Below are 13,097 nucleotides of genomic sequence, written 5' to 3' on the forward strand. Positions count from 1 at the left end.
AATTATGGACCCCGGCGTCTTCTCACCTCCCACTGCTGGGGTGTTTCTGGGAGTTACTCAAAGCAGTTTCACTGATGAGAGAAGCAGGAGCTAACATACTGCTTAGAGAAACTCTCCCTCCTTTTCTCCTGTACTCACGATCCTCCCGCACTGCCTGGACCAGCCTTCTCCATCAAGCCTTCCCTTCTAGTGTTTCTCAACATTTCAACCTCGAGTCCAGCCAGTTCACCTTCGTCCCCCGGGCTCCTCCTGTGCTCCCAACCTCTGCTCATCTAGCCCTGGCTTGACCTTCTCCTTGTATCTGTCCAAACCCCTTTCATCCTCCAAGGTATCCTTTAAATTTCACCTCCATGAAAGTCTCCCAGTTCTTCTGTTAATCCCTCTCCTGGTTGATCACCTGTATTGTTGACCACCTGGACCCCACCCTTGGCCCATGATTTACATTCCTGCCGTGCTTTATACCATAGAGCATTTGTATTCATCCACTGTTACAGACAAATCCCAGGACTAGAAGAAATCTTAAGAACCATCTCGTCCGACCCTCATTTGTTGGAGATGAGGAAACCAAGAAAGGTTTCATGACTTGCACAGGCTGAAACTGCTGAAATTACACTAAAATTACACGCCACTCGCTTAACCCAGTCCAGGACTTCCCCGCAACCCCCTGCTGCCCCTCTGCATGGAATTTTGTGTCACCCACAGGAGGGGCTCTAGCATGAGGGCAGTCACGTGACATATGCCTCAACTGGGCAAAATGGTGCCTCCTGTTTACTGGCAGGACAGAGCCCAGAACTGCAACCCGCCTCCGTGTAGCCTGTGTTTTTCAAGTTCCTCGCTATCCGTTTTAATAACCACTCAGCAAAAAAAAAAAAAAAAAAGTAATTACCAGAGGTCACCCAGATTTTCTCAGACCAGCTCTGATTTCCTGTTGGATCCCCTTTAATTCAAGAAGAATAAGCCCAATTCCAGCACCACCGTGGCAAAGGGCCAGCTCCTCCTGCTGCCAATCCCTGTAATCCCTTACATTTTCATCTGGGAAGCCCAGAGAGCATCTCAGCAAGCCTCCCCTCCCACTTTCCCAGGGGCTGATGAGAAGGCAGGAGGCTGGTGGGCCACAGCGGGAAAGGTGCTGAGGACGCAGCCAAGGAGCAAGCGAGTGGAGGGGGCCCCCGCTTTACCAGAGGGTGGAAGCGAGGGGAAAAAAACCCAGACTGGGGGCAGAAGAGCAGGGAGTGCTAGGGACAGGGTGACCTGGCCCCACATAAGACTCCTACATGCCAAGCCCACTCCCTAGTTCAAAACCAGCCGGAATAGGGCAGAGCAAACATTTCTCTTCTCTCCCTTCCGCTCTGGTTGCCCTGCTCGCTGCAAGGAAGCAAAAGAGAATAATGAGCCACGGCGTTGAAGAGTGTCCCTCGAGCAGCTCCGGAAGGACGTGGGCAGACGCCTGGCTGGGTGGCTGACTTTCTCTGTTTCTGGTAGAGATTTTATAAATATTCCAGGAGTTTGATCTGAGGCTGGTGGTGGGGAGGCGAGGGGAGCAGCAGAAGGGGGAGATAACTCAGCCCACAGGGGTTCTGGGACCTCTCTGAGGTCTGCTTTTCATTAGTGTCGCCAAGGCAACGGCTCATCTGCTGCAGATCCCTGCACTCCCTGCAAAGCATCCTCAGTGCCTTGTGCCTTTCCTTTATTAGTGATCGTGCTGCCGTCAGCCTTCCTCCAAAACCCCCTTCCCTCGGCCCTGGACCTCCTTGTCTGGGGAAGAGAAGGTAATTACGGGGGAGACTACAGCCCATCTCTCTCAGGTGGGTGTGGAGAGACGGAGCCATGATGGACCAGTTCCAAGGGCAGCGATTGACCCCAGGACTGTTGGAGGCTGGGTGGTTTGGGGTAACCAGCCTCCAACAACACCCCAGTTCTAGTTCCTCCTGTTTTGCACACTCAGCTTTGACTCTTGTCTCCTCCCTATCTGACCTGACCTTTCCCCTACACACACACACACACACACACACACACACACGCGCGCGCGCACACTTATTCTTGATCAAGGCAAACATTTGCACAGTTCCCAAGGAACCACCTCACCAATCACTGTGCTAATACGTTCCAGATGCCCATAGGATTGTGAGCCTGTGTGTGTCTCTGGTTTGCACCAAGGTGTCCAGTGGGTTCTAAAAGGGTTCTGTTGGGGAGGCTGGCCCGGGGGAGAAAGGGAGACCCACGTTTGCATGGCAGTGTGAGAGTGGGTGGGTCTATCCAAGTGGTGATGGATTCATCTTGGGGAGGAGAGAGCCAGGCTGCGTGAGCGGCATGGCCAGAGAGGCAACGCGCACCCAGAGCCCAACCCCAGCATCACAGACCCCTTTCTGCGATTGCTCTATGGAACCCCATCTACCCATGAGCTCCGTGGGGCCGCAGCCAGGGAACCCTGGTCTCTGCCACATGCCAGGCTCAGCATGGCACCCACGCATAGGAGGCTATCAGTAACCTCTGTGAAAAGGGGGAGACATGTCAGGGGAGGTACTGCGGAGGCTGGGTTTTCTGGGTTGTCTTTCGAGCCTGTCTTTGTGCTCCTGAGCAAACCTGAGCCCCGGCCTCTCCCAGCCCCTCCTTTCTGTGGAATGCAGGTCACCCCAGCCCTGCTGAAAGATCTGTACTCGGAGCCAGCCCTGGAGGCTGCAAGTGAAAAGCCAGAGAAGCACCCCTTCCCCGGCTACAAATGGAACAGAACTGAAGCCGCAAGGCCTGTGGGCTCAGACAAAAACTATTCTTGCCTGCTTGCTTTTGTTCCTTTTCTCACTGAGATGGGCCCTGGAGGAGCAAACCCCGAGTTCCTCTGCTGGTCTGAGCAGGAAATTCCTGTCGGCTCATGGGAGAGGCCAATGTGGGGGAGATTTCATCACATAGACTCCCCCTCCCTCCCGCCCCCAAAATACAGAATAGCATCAAAGTCTTATCCCGGCCCCCAGGGAGCAGCGGGTCTCCGGCCGCCATCCACGCTGTGCCTCCCTCAAGAGGCCCTGCCAGCAGCCTTTCTCACCCAAAGTGGACATAGGTTTTTCAACAGCCAGGCAAGGAACCAGGAGGAGAGACATGATTAACAGCAATCAGGCGGAGCTGACCGAGCTGCACGGGGGTTGGGGGCAGGGGGTGGGGGGCGCGGTTTCAGTCCATTCTGGTGGCAAAGTTGTATCGAAGGGGCGGGGGCACCACAGCCCCCGTGGCGCAAATAAATGTAGGTTAAGGAAGGCAGCGGGATATTACACCTCCATCCTCAGAGTGGGGTCCGGGAGCCTGTGGCACGGCCGTCATCTGGAGCAGGTTACAGAGGCAGAGTCTCAGGGCCCTGCTGAATCAGGGAACACCTTTTAGCAAGATGGCCAGGGGATTGGAAGCACATCTGAGCCCAGGAGGGAACACAGAGGTACCTCCACCTCCGACCTTATGGCGTCTAATCCCAGCTCTGTAATTGGGTGACGTTGAGTACGTTAAGCCCCCTCTCTGAGCTCCAGTCTCCTCACTGGAAAGTAGAGGTGGCGCTGTACCATAAAGGGTGGGCATGACCCGGGGCCTGGCACCGTGGGCTCCAACCTTAGTAAATATCAGCAGCACAGGGTGGCTTGTCCAGAGGACACTAATACCCTTTGCTTCCCAAGCCCGGGAGGTGGGCTTGCAGCCAGCCCTCTATTTCACTTTTACATTTCTGAAAGCGGGGGGCGGGGGGGGGGTGCAGTAGGAGGGACCTCTGACCAGGCATCCTGAAACCAACAGCAGTGGCTTCTCATCCCCAGCTACCTACCCCATGATTGAAACCGGGCTGGTGAGCGCCCTTGCCATCAGGCCGGTAGCTGGGGGTGAAGGACGGAATGAAAGCCGACAGGCAGAGCCAGGCCGAGAGGTGGGGCTTCTAGGAAGAGGAGACGCAGCATCTGACTTTGCTAATGGAGCCTCATACACAGCACTATGGCCATGTTTCCCAAGATGTATGCAGAGTCTGGATGTTCTTTCTTTTGTTTTTTCTTTTTTTTATTTTAGGCCCACACCCGTGGCATATGGAGGTACCCAGGCTAGGGGTTGAATTGGAGCTGCAGCCACTGGCCTACATCACAGCCACAGCAACGCCAGATCTGAGCCGTGTCTGCCACCTACACCACAGCTCACAGCAATGCTGGATCCTCAACCCGCTACGCAAGACCAGGGATCGAACCCACATCCTCATGGATCCTAGTCGGGTGTGTCAACAGCTGAGCCACGAAGGGAACTCCTGGATTTCATTTCTTTTGCCATCTCTGTGTTTCCTTGTGAGATGATAGGATTCTCCGGTGGCGGGGGTGGGGGGACTAACCCACTCCTTGGAGTCCCGTGTTGGTGTGTTCTCTAGCGTAGTCCTCTGTGCTCTCCTGGGATAATATAACGGGGCCTGCTGGGACCCTGAGGTCCCCATGAATGCCAGGCTCATTTTGCAGAGCTGGTTCCCAACAGTGCTGGGCTGGAGTTGCTTTTGGGGTGAGTTCCGGGGAGGAAAGAGAAGGACAGTGCCTGGGCGCTCCCTGGAAGGTGCTGGCTGATGACCCGGGTAAGTCACGTAACCAGGCTAAGCCTCAGTTTCCTCCTGGGATGATTATAGGAAGACAACAAACTCCCTGAAGATGCCATGCAAGTCTCTACCCGTTTGGGGATGACGGGATGGCTGGGGGATTCAATGAGGGGATGCTGAGAAGGATCCTGGGACAGAGAGATGTGTGTGGTTTTCCATGCATGTGAGCGGCCCGTGCTTAGGGTTGTCAGAAGAGGTGGGCCTTGCACGGTTGGCCTCGGAAGAAGATAACAAATAGGGGTGTGGCCTCCAGTTGCCAGACAGCAAACTCAGCCTCCGTGATGCTGTGCGGGGTGGCAGCTGACCCTTCCCTCTCTCGCCTTCAGATTTGTTTCGCTGCAGAAGTTGAGACATGTGGCTTACCAGGCGACCCCAGGGAGTTTAGAGCTTGACATAAATACAGGCTCAAAACTGCTGTCACATCCCTGCCCCCATGACCGCCGCAGGCCCCTCCCAACCCAGGGACGGCAGCGCTTCCTCCCTCTCCCTCTCGCTTCCTCTCCTGCTGGAAGCCAGGCCGGGGCTGAGCCCTGGAGAAGGTGTCTCCTCCGCACGTATGCTGGTCCCAGAGGCCCTGCACGGGTGGACGAGGCTCGTCCTGATCCAGCACAGACTCTCCTCTTCCTGGGTTTGTTAGAAGCCTGACCAGACCCCCGAGTCTTATGACTTCAACAGATGTTTCTGCTTAAGCAGCCCTGGCATCTTTATGGCCTGTTTTTTCCATTCTTGCTTCTCTTCCTCTGTCCCAGCAGCCCTGAACGCAATTTGGACTTCATCTTCTTTCTAATGGTTACAGGGAGAGCGAGGACTATTTTCCCCCCTTCTTTTCCTTGTTCCCTAGCTCTTCAAGTGACACACGCACACACGCACAGGATCTGCGTTCGTGGTGCGTGTTGGTCCATGTTGCACTGACATTTATTTTCGCTTCAGATGGAGCCCCAGTTCAAAGCCTCCCTCCCTGCCTCCACCCACACCTCGCATTCATCCCCTGCTTGTCCACACACGGGTCACCCCAGGGCCACTGATCAGTGGGTCCTCCCAGATGCTGATGCTGAAAGCTCTCGCTGGCCTCAGCCTCTGCCCGTCCCTCCAGCAAGACCTGAAGAGCCTGGTGTCCCGCGGATCTGGGAAGGCTTCACTGGCGAGGGACGATGGAGGGCTGAGACCACAGTTACCATGCATCGCATCCAACTGCCCAGCCAGCTGGTCTGCCCAGGCTCAGGTGGGGCCAAGGTGACAGCTGTTAAAAAATGGAGCCAGTTTTCCAACAGTAGGTGACAGCTTGAAACCAGTCTGGCTGCTCCTCGCATCAACACCTATAATTCCACCCAGCTTGCCACCGCAGTGAGGCATTCACATCCTTTGTCTGCCCTGCAGGGCTGGGGGTGGTCACATGTCTCCGACTCTGGTTCCCAGAGCAAGGACAGCCTGGAGACGTCATATCTTCGGCTGAAGACCTATCCATGCTGAAGGCCCCTGGAGCTCAGAAAGCTTTGTGGTCTCCCAAGACTGAGGAGTGGAACTGGATTCCTCCACTGGGCTCCCACTGCGGGTATAGACAGATCTGCCTGGAGTGCTGAAGGTTGACACCACGAGCTGCCTCAGCTGGGTGGCCCATGGCTGAGGAGGGCTGTCACCTTAATTCCATCACATCCCTGCAGGCTTTCTACCTGAGCGTCTAGGGACCCCCGCTCAGTCTCAGGGTATGTTAAGAGCATGAGCCACCGCAGATGCTGACCAGGGGGAGGGGAAGTCACCAACGCAGTCAACGCAGAGATGGGATGGTGGAGCTCAGCCCCACAAGGTTCTCACTCAGCGACCATCCCACCGGAGAAGGGCCAGGCAGCCCCGTCCCCTCCTCTCACCATAGGGGCAGTGTCACCTCATATATCGCCCCCGTCAGCCTTCTCTTCTCTCCTTCCTTTGAAGCAAGCTCTTCTTCTTATTGAAGCAAGTCGAGCCCCTGGTTCTTACTTGCTATCGTTTTGCTGAGGCGTGACAGCCTCCCACGATCGATTAAGGGAGGCTGCCTGGAAAAGGCAGCCACCGTGGGATTGGAGCTCAGGATCCTATTGCAAGTGACACACGCCAGGCCTGTGGGAAGTGGATGCTGGGAGAAGTCCAGAAGCAGGATGATGGTCCCCTGTGCTGGGCACCAATGAGCCGGAGGTGCTGGACGGCTGCCACGTGCTTCTCAAGCCTGTCTCTTCTGTTTGCTTCACTTGCTACACATTTGCCCACAAAGAAGAGGAAGGGAGCTGTCTCCGTGACTTTCCCATTCCTACGTCCATCCAGAATTCCCCTCCACCACGGACACTTCTCCAGAAACAATGATATCGTAATAGCATAACCAGAGATCCTGCTGGTGGTTAAAATCAAATCCACAGCCCGGTCGGTCTGCCTTTCTCCTTCCTTCCCTGGGCGTTTGCCCTTTTGTGTGAATGTGAAGGGTCGGGGCGGAGGAGGGGATTGAGTTGGGGAATTGGGGTTGCCTGTTTCCTCTCGGCTGCTCCCCGGGGTTCCCACAACAAGGATCTGCCACAGCATCTCTCCCCTCGCTGCCAAGGAGCCCGCTGGGTTCCTGCTGCCACGTGAGGCTCTGGCTCTGCCTCTCCCCAGGCAGATCTTTAGGGATCCCGAACGGCCCCTGGACTCATCATCCCTGGGGATGTGAAACTGATTGACCAGCAGATGCCCCCGCACAGTCCTCCTGTCACCTCCCTTTTCTCCTGTCACTAGTGGATCCCACTAGAAGAACAGAGCCTGGGAAACAAACTGTGTGGAGCTGGGCACAGACAGGTGACAAGTGACTTCCAGATGGTCAAAGGGAAGCCCCTCTGCCTGTTCCTTGAGAGTCCCCTTCCCTGAGGGACCTGGCCAAGCCCTTCTTTCCAGATGGCCATGAGGTCATGTCCCCTCCATACTAGGAGCAAGGAAAGGGATGGTTTCCAGGACTTCAGGAACCAAAGCCCCTCCCTGCCTCAGGAGGCCCTGCTTTCATGGGCTGCTAGAGAAACAGCAAAATCCCAGAGACCTTAATTGCACCATAAATGTGAGGGCAGAGGTGCAATGATGTGTGGGAGAGGTTCTGGGGTGTGTGTGTGTGTGTGTGTGTGTGTGTGTGTGTGTGTGTGTGTGTTTTCAAGGGAAGGGAGAGAGGGGCAAGCAGGTCTTTCTTGACTGTCAAAGGGAAGACTGTCACACGAAGAGGACTAAGTGGCCCCCAAATGCTTTAAACGTATGCATCCTGGTTTTCAAATAACCACAGTGGCAATACTAATAAATTTCTGGCTCTCATTCAGAGAACTCTTTCTCTGTGCCAGGCACTTAGCATCTATTTCTCTCATTTCATTCCATGAGGTACCTGTGATGTACAAGCATTATTACGTAAATTTTCTAAGGGAAAAACAAGCATTGAAAAGTTAGGCCAGTGGCCAATAGTCAGCCATTTGAGAATGCAGAGCCAGGATTAGAATCCCGGCTTCTGACTCAGAGCCCAGAATCTCCACCAGGATGTTCACCTGCCTGTCTATAGGAATAACAATACTACCCACATTTACAGGGTACTTGCCACCTGCCAGATACTGATCAAAGTACTTGATATGCTTTCACTTAATCATTGCCCTGAAACTCTATTTGCTTTTGGTCCATTGTACAGATGAGGAAACTGAGGCACAGAGCATTTTGACTTTGATTTCCTTCAGCAAATGTAAACCAAGGACCTCTCGTATGTTAGGCATTGCACTAGGGGCTCTGTGTGGGACCCAGAGTCAAAAAAGGCATCGCTCTTATCCTCTGGGTATCAGCAAGGTCCATGGCCATGACCAACATAATGGGCTTGGGTGGGATTCCAGAACTTGAAAAGGGGGATGGTAAAAATAGGGCATTCTAAGGAATCACAGACGAGATGGGCACACCAGGACATCTCCAAAGCAGGAACCCAAACACAGGAACAAGACAGAATCCTGTTGTCACGCTGGGGGCCACCATCAGATATGGACCAGCAGCCTGTCAGATAGAACCAGAGCCCCTTTATTCTGCCTGAGGTGTGGCCTTAAGAGCAGGACTCCAGAGCCAAGCTGCCAGCTGTGTGACCCTGGGCAAGTTAATGAACCTTCCTGGGCCTAAGTATCCTCACCTGGAAAATAGAAATACTAACAGTGCCCACGTCATAGAGCTGTGAGAACTCAGTGAGTTAGTACATGAGATGCCTTTAGAACAGGGCCTGGCCTGTGGTTGGCTCTCAAACTCCATCAGCCCATGATCCCATTGGCTCCTTGAGGCTCAGGCAGGCAGAAGCTTCAGGCAGGGACCAAATCATCCCAGCAGTAGAGAGAAGAAAACTGTAGAAGGGACCAGTTAGGGCCAGTCCTTGTAGGCTTTGGAGAGAGGGAAGGGAAATCTGATGGGACGGAGAAGGAATTCACAACTTTACTATAACAGGTTGGCAACAGGGCATTGGGTTCTTCCTCTTTATTTATTTATTTGGTCTTTTTGTCTTTTCTATGGCTGCTCCCATGGGCATATGGAAGTTCCCAGGCTAGGGGTCGAATCGGAGCTGTAGCTGCCAGCCTACACCACAGCCACAGCAATGTGAGATCCGAGCTGCATCTGTGACCTACACCACAGCTCATGGCAACGCCAGATCCTTAACCCACTGAGCGAAGCCAGGGATCAAACCCGCAACCTCATGGTTCCTAGTCAGATTCGTTAACCACTGAGCCACGACGGGAACTCCGGTTTCTTCATTCTTAACCGCCAGAGGCCTGGCATCTGGGCTGGTTGGACGTGGGGCACTTCTCTGGGCTGGCATTTAGAGTGGCACCACTGTTGTGCAATTGTGGGCATGCAGAGAGGCTCCTTCTGCCTTTGCACAGCTTCTCAGTCCCCCAGGACAGGACTATTGGTCTATACCCAGCATCCTTTCTCTAAACTTCTCCAACCTCAGTCTCTGGCTTGGAAGAAAGACGGGGCTAACTGGGGTGCTGGTGGAAGGTAGCCATGTTCTGTTGCAGCAAATCTTTCCTAGAAGCCCTGCCTGCTTTCCTAGAAGAGGAGACAGCTGAGCTCATCAGCCTGGGCTGGACGGCCCAGAAAGAATCCTTTCCAACCCCCAGAAGACCCTTCCACAGCTTGGGAAAGGAAAGGCTCACTGGTGTGCTTTGTGTGTGGACGTGGAACTGTCAGCCTGGGCAGGGGTGTCTGGTGACAGAGCAGAGCAGCTGAGGAGGAAGGACAGCCTTTTGGAGGTGGGACAGCATGTTTGCCTAAGGGGAATCTTGTGATTCACCCAGCTCCCCACCCCCACTGTCTTTAGTGCTCCCGCTCCAGGACTTTTCATATGCATTAGAGACTGCAATTTCCTCTCCCAGAAACCCCATTCAACTGTGAGTGAGTGAGTGTGCGCATGCATCAGTATTCTTTCCCACCTATTTTTAATTTCTTTGCACATCTCACCCACCATGTGCGTTCCCATGACAGTCCCCTTGAACTCATTCTCTCTCCATGAGGTCTTCCTCTAGAGGCCTCTTCCAGAAGACTCGGGGCTTCAGGAGATGGCAAGAGGGTCTCAGACTTTGCCTCGAAATGAGAAGTTCTTCCTTCACAGTCTTATCACCCAAAGGCTTCTGGACACGTGCGTGGGGCCTCGGGGATGAAAAGGGGGCGATGGTGTGGCCGGTGACTGCTCATCTGCCCCACCCGGACCCAACGTTCCCGGCCTGCAGCCCCTGCCCCTCCCCCTCAGGGCACATTTCCCCTCTGGCTTCTTCTGGGCTAAGGTGCCAGGGATATGAAACTGGAGGTGTCTAAGGCACACCCCCCACCCCCATGCGGCAGCTTGAGTTTCTTGACGTTGAGCTGAACTGGGAACACATGACCTAGATTTTGCCCCAGATTCTCAGCTGGGAGTTTGCTCAGTGCTCTCCTCTGACCAGGCCAAGCATAGGGCAAACTTCTTGGCATGTTGGGAACCCTGGGCCTTTGCACTATTCCCCCTTCAAGATCATCTACTCTAATGAAGCAGAACGGCAACAAGGAAAATGCTAGAACATGGAAGAGGATCCAAAATGATGGATGAGTCAGTCCAGAATGCATGCTTCCAGTTCCCTCTGCAGATTTACCCTTGCTAATTACACGCTTCCACAGCTATTACAATAATCTCACCTCTCCTGTTGAAAAGATGACCAGGTCAAAAGAGAACCAGTTAAGGGATGCTATTTGGTCTGAAAGAATGCCTCCATGAAGAAAGAAGCAGAGTATAGCTATCTTTTTACATTGCTGAGTGTTTCTTTCAGGGCTGGCTCAAGCTGGAGAGGATTATTCCTCCTTGGGTTCTGAGCAAGGGTTGGGAAGTCAACTGTGATGGAATTTCTCTGGCCCACAAATGACCGATGGCTTCTGAGGATGGACAAAGTGACTTATGACCAGGACAATGAAACAGTCTGCATGGGTCTCCCCAGCATGTACAAATTATCTACAATAGCCGAAAAAATAGGCACAACCTAAATATTCACCCATAGGATGTTAGTTGAATGAACAAATGTATGATGGAAGACTAGGCAGTCATTAGAATTATGGGCTAGAGAAAAGGCTTAATCTCGCGGGAAAATGTTCACAACATATTATTAAAGGGAAAAGTAGATTACAAGGCCATATGCTTAGAATATAGCAGTTTTGCAAGGAAAAAGTATTGTGTGCACTTTTTTAACTGGAAGAATGTGTATAAAAACGTCAACAGTGCCGTCTCTGGGTAGTAAGATTTGGCTTGACTTTTATTTTCTTTCTTGGATTTGTCTCTGTTTTTCAAACTTTCTCCCATGAACATATATATTATTCCAAAATCAGGAAAAGATGATAGTTTAAAAATGATTAGCTGAGGGATCAACAGATGTGTTTCCTGTTTCTCTTCCCACATCTCTTCTCCATCTTATTTCAGAGATTCTCATTCCTCCGCCCTCCCCACAACAGACACCGATGGAGCCAGAAGCCCAGAGCAGCTGGTGTCCTAAACAACAGCACCAAAGTGAATTCGTCCCTGATAGTAACAGCTTGCGAAGATTTCCATTCCACTGAGAATGAATTGTACCCAAATCATTTTTTTTTCCCCTAATCAGGAATGAACCTCTCCAAGGGACTTTCATATGTGTATAGGGGCTCACAGAGGACAATTATAAATCTTGACAGCTGCTCCGTGGGTTTTCAAACACGAGGGGGATGCCTCCCTTCTCCTGGGCCTGTTTACAGCATCCCGTCCCTTGGAGTTTTGAGAACCTTCTGCTGCGGTGAGATGGGGAGGTTCTGGGAGAGTCACGGCTCTTCTTCCCTCACAGGTGGATGATGAAGGGAATTGGAGAGAACAAAATCAAGGGACTAAGGGACTAGGACAGTCCAGTTGGGGTGTCTAGTTCCTAGTGTCCCGTGTAGAGGAGGGGGACAGAGGGAGTAAGAAATGAGTTCACAGAAGGGAACAGTGGGGCCACGGGAAAGTCGGCTGCCAAACAGAGACGGGACTAAGGGCACATCATTTATGTCACAGATTTTACAGAATCCATCTCGCTTTTAGCTGCTCCCACACCACCTCCATCCTCAGCAGCATGTTCTAGATCCTCTCCTCCTCACCATAGGAGCCAGCACTGCAAGTGCTGCCGCTGTCCTGAAGTCACCATCTGTTGGTGGTGGATGTTACAGTATGGGGAGCACTGCTGAGCTCCCTGGCCACTATTCCCGCCACCCCAAGGTGGGGGGGTGCCACGTTCCCCCCACTGGGGCAGAGTCAGATGGTGGCTTTTCTCAGTCAGCCTGTGCTCGGAAAAGTCATCCCCCTATTGTATTGGAAAATTCCTCTCGTGCCTGTCATTGCACACATCAGGAGACCAAGATTTCCATTTTCTCAGAAGTAGTTCACCAGCTACTGTCATTGAGACCAAGCCTGTCCCTGGAATTTTTTATTCATTTTTGGAAAGCTATAATCCAGCCCCAAGAGATGAGGTCTAATGTGGGAGCCTGAGTTCTCCTAAAGCAGAGAAATGAGCTGAAAGTTGGGCCGGGCTGGGTCCATACCCACGCAGCCCGGCCACTGAAATAATTTCATGTCATCCCACTCTTTGACTGCCTGGGGACGTCTGAAGATTTCCGAAGAGAGAGTACAGAAGGATGGAGTTCCCGTTGTGGCTCAGCAGAACCAAACCTGACTAGTAACCCTGAGGATGTAGCGTCCATCCCTGGCCTCGCTCAGTGGGTTAAGGATCTGGCGTTGCCATGAGTGTGGTGGAGGTCACAGATGCGGCTCAGATCTGGCCTTGCTGTGGCTGTGGCGTAGGCCAGAGGCTGCAGCTCCAAGTCAACCCCTCACCTGGGAACTTCCAAATGCTTCCAGTGCAGCCCTAAAAACAAAAAAGAAAAAAAAGGGGTGGGGGGAGGAAGGGCCAGCCAGGAGCTCCTTCCCTGTAGAATAAGGCTTCTACAACCCTAGCCCTTAATAAGACCTCGCAAGATATAT

General features: G+C 53.0%; 1 protein-coding gene across 4 annotated transcripts in view; it reads left to right on the forward strand.

Moving 5' to 3' along the window:
• RAD51B (RAD51 paralog B) overlaps nt 1-13,097 on the forward strand; it is a 760,911-nt gene that overhangs the window by 685,597 nt on the left and 62,217 nt on the right. The window lies entirely within an intron of this gene.

Source organism: Phacochoerus africanus, chromosome 9, assembly GCF_016906955.1.
Source record: "Phacochoerus africanus isolate WHEZ1 chromosome 9, ROS_Pafr_v1, whole genome shotgun sequence".
Classification (NCBI taxonomy): domain Eukaryota; kingdom Metazoa; phylum Chordata; class Mammalia; order Artiodactyla; family Suidae; genus Phacochoerus; species Phacochoerus africanus.